The following is a 4,522-nucleotide window of genomic DNA, read 5'->3' as shown; positions in this document are numbered from 1 at the left end:
GACATCTGTGCTGGGCACCGTTAATCAAATAGTTAACTTCGATAATCGTTAATCCGTTACTTAAGAAGTTAACTTCGTTAATCGTTAAAGCGATACATTTCGGTAGATTTAACGGAAGTTAAAGTTAATCGATAATCCGTTAACATGTCATAAAAATAGGACTTCACTGTAGGTATTATGTATTTCTATTTACTAAGTATCCACCAAAAACCATTAAAACCAGTGACACCAATCGGTAAAAAACCGAAATGTAATAATTACGGTCTCTTCGGGCTTTTACCGCCGTTGGTTGGCTAAATCCTAGGTTTTACTTCGGATTGGTACCTAATTATTGGGTCATTCATGCGGTCGCGATTAGAGATGGGTCGTGGGTAAATACCCAATCTACCCACCCAGGTATTTACCCGGTAAATACCTATCTACCCGGTATTTACCCGTATCTACTCAAATTGACGGGTAGATTCATTTCATGTTGGACATGCTGATTTGTGTTAAATTGGAGATAAATACTAAGTTAGTGGTTGTAATTTTTATACACAATTTAAAACAAAACTGTTCAGTCAAATAGACAATTAAGTTTACAGAAGTTTTAATGTATATTTTTAAAAATAATTAAAAAAATATGTTTTATGTGTGCTTTTTAGATTGTATTAATTAGTCGTATTTATACGATAAAGATAAACTTCCTAGTACTGGTTGGAGGGTGTTATGGTGGGGTTAGGGGGGGGTAAAATGTATTTTTTTCATATTTCATGGAAACTATCATTAATATCGAAAAGTATTGTATGTACGAACTAAAGTAGACACAATTTCCTACAAAAAAGTTTACATGTATTTTTGTCATAAAATATACTATGTATGAGTTATGAGCTTGAAAAAGATTTTTTTTTTTAATATTTTTATTCACATATTTTTATTTACAGTTTTAATTTATCAAACTTATAATTTATACTAAAAGCATTTGAAATTATTTCCGTATGTCAGAGAATGATATTACACGATTTTTATAGTTAGAGTGATACACTAAAATCACATTTTATCTCATAGCAACCTATTCGTTCCCAATTTGAATAAACATTATGTGTACAATTACAAAGACTGACTTAAATTAATCTATTTTAGCCCAAACACCATTTAAAAACGTCAAATTTGGAAGAAAAATGAAAATACCCGCGTATTTACCCGCGGGTAGGTAAATATCGGGTATTTACCCGGTAAATACCCACCGTCGGGTATTTACCTGGGTAGTTACTCATCTCTAGTCGCGATCGTGGTGCGTCGGTTCTTCAAATTGAGATTTGAGATGTCAACTCAATGTTGTGGGCCACGATAACTTGGTAGAGTAATCTAAGGCCCGCGCCGGACTCTAACTCGATGCGTCGGTTGCGCGATTTGTCTGTCATACCTGATGATTGCACTCATTCCCAGGTTAGTGATCGATCTAGCACGCCTAATAAGATTCTCGAATAAGTGATCCAAAGTCGCCAATTGGTCTTTAGACTGTTTATAACCGACGGATCTGCTTTTACCGATAAATCCTAGGTTTTGCCGTACTACGGGCTTTTAAAGTAGCAGTAAGAACGTGGTTTTCGCGGCGCAGCGAGCCGCTTGGGGTACTGGATGCTGATGGACACGTTGTTTCAGTGGCTGATAAGTTGATAACTACGTAGTCGTAGTAGCTCGCCCCGAACTTAGAACTCGCATTCGCCGAAAGCTACCTCGCACCGTCATGATTCAACAAAAATACGTCTATCCATAATCCATATACGTATGTAATTATATGGATAAACGTACGTACGTTTTATTATGATTTCTAATTACAATTAGAAAACATTTAGCTAAGCAGTAAAGTTCTCGAGTTCAGTTTAAAAAAATCCGAATGTAAAAAGTTGAATGTACTATAAATAACATCTCTTCGCTCGTTTGATAACTGCCAAATAAAGTATGAATTTGGCCTCCAAACTGTAGTTCTTCTATTAACTGCGTAGCAGCCAGACATGGTGAGATAAATCCGCGTGTGTAAACAAAACTTAGTAAATAACCTAGACGGACGATCAAAGTGCTAATAATTTGTATATTATCTTTACAACTATTACCTACATAGTGTGTGCGAAGTGCAAAGGTATGTTTGATATTTGTTTGAATTCTCTAGTAAACTCTTCTAGTAAACCAACTATGTTATGTCAGTAGAATCGAACATTTGTACTTATGGGCTGCCTACTAAACTTGAACCTATCGATCAATCGTTTCATGATGTTAATCTGCATCTTTGAACCTCGCTAATTTTTTAGGTTTATTATACAGGGTGCCCGGTAATTAATGGACAACCTTTTATTCACCAAGAGGGCACCTTATACTGGTCCAGAAAATCGACTTTAAGGTTTAGTAAAAGTCGCCTGGTTTTCGAGATTTTCACACTTTTTAAAATTTCAATGGATATTAATGGACAACCTTTTAACCACCAAGAGGGCACCTTATAGTGGTCCAGAAAACCGACATTAAGGTTTAGTAAAAGTCGCCTGGTTTTTGAGATTTTCACACTTTTTAAAATTTTAGGTAGTATTAAAATTTTAAAAAGTGTGAAAATCTCGAAAACCAGGTGACAGGCCTTTTAACCACCAAGAGGGCACCTTATACTGGTCAAAAAAAGGTTTAGTAGAAGTCGCCTGGTTTTCGAGATTTTCACAATTTTTTAAATTTTAATACTACCTAAAATTTTAAAAAGTGTAAAAATCTCGAAAACCAGGCGTCTTTTACTAAACCTAAAAGTCGATTTTCTGGACCAGTATAAGGTGCCCTCTTGGTGGTTAAAAGGTTGTCCATTAATTACCGGGCACCCTGTATAGTGACAGCCGACATGTCAGAGATGCTTTTTCTAATTGTGTATTTATAGCTATTGGCTCTACTACAAAGGTATAGAGACGGACACGGAAAGATGTATCGAACGATCGAGCGAAGTAGGTAAAGCCTTACCAGAAATAGATGCGGAATTTTATTACAACTATTTTCTTACATACATCAAAATAGCAGCATTCATACATCAAAATAACAGCGCCCTCTTGACAATAGTCATATATGACGACCGGTCTGGCGCAGTCGGTAGTGAGTGTAGTGACCCTGCCTGCTGCGCCGCGGTCCCGGGTTCGAATCCCGGCATTTATTTGTGTGATGAGCACAGATATTTGTTCCTCAGTCATGGATGTTTTCTATGTATATAAGTATTTATATATTATATATATCGTTGTCTGAGTATCCACAACACAAGCCTTCTTGAGCTTACCGTGGGCCTCAGTCTATCTGTGTAAGAATGTCCTATAATATTTATTTATTTTATTTTTATTTATTACCTGTAGGTACCTATACTATACCTTATGTCATCGAGTACATCCTTATGTACTCTAGTTTTTGTCTAACCGCGAGTTCTCAGTTTGAAATGAAGTACTGGCAGGCAAGTATGGTCGCGCGATAAATGATAAAACATCTGGCCGTCCCTATCGCACTTACTAATAGTGCGATAGTGCCTGATATTTTATCGTCTATCGCGCGACCATGCTACTCGTGCTGGTTTACGAATTACGAGTAAAAATTGGGTACCTATTTACTCTATTGTATTCTTTAATGCCCGGGCTACACGAGGCGAGTTTTTCAAGCTAGGATGGCAAGCTAGTTTGTTACTAAACTGCCCTGGATTGTTGACCTAGCTTGGAGCATGCTAGTTCTGTTTACATGAGGCTTCTCTTCTGTTTGTTTTACATGAGGCTTCTATTTATTTATTGGAGTGACCACTCGTCCATGTAACTGTACTAGCCAACTGCAAACTATTAGCTTCGCCGCTCACATGGAAGTTAACAAGCCAAGGAACATAGCTAACTGCGCAAACTATCTCTGTCGCTCTTCCGTATTGGCATGACTAAGTCAGACTGCGTTGCGATCGGCGTCTGGCGTCTACAATTGTCATTTCGGCTAGGCCGGCAGGATAGTAAACTCAGCGGTGGGGGAACGCTACTAGCCTGCAAACAGGCAGGCAATTATGGTCGCGCGATAAATGATAAAACATGTGGCCGTCCCTATCGCACTTATTAATAGTGCGATAGGGACGGCCTGATATTTTATCGTCTATCGCGCGACCATGCTACCCGTGCAGAACTGTCCTGGCAGGCAAGCATGGTCGCGCGATAAATAATAAAGCATCAGGCCGTCCTTACCGAACTTACAAATAGAGCGATAGGGACGACCTGATGTTTTATCATTTATCGCGCAAGCATACTTCTGACCTGTAAACTAGCTTACTTACTAGCTTAGAAATTAAGATGGTTTTGTCTACACGAAGCCAGAAAAACTAGCTTGCTGACTTACTAACATTAGCTTGCTATTTTAGCTTGAAAAACTCACCTCGTGTAGCCCGGGCATTGTAATGGCAATAATGGCATGTCAGGGCAGTATACTGTGAAATTGTGATTGAATTCTCAGTTCGGGATGAAATGGTTTATCATAAATGGATAACGTTATTGTCCGAAAACAT

The sequence above is a fragment of the Leguminivora glycinivorella genome, chromosome 1, assembly GCF_023078275.1.
Source record: "Leguminivora glycinivorella isolate SPB_JAAS2020 chromosome 1, LegGlyc_1.1, whole genome shotgun sequence".
NCBI lineage: Eukaryota > Metazoa > Arthropoda > Insecta > Lepidoptera > Tortricidae > Leguminivora > Leguminivora glycinivorella.
This window is presented reverse-complemented; position numbering follows the sequence as displayed.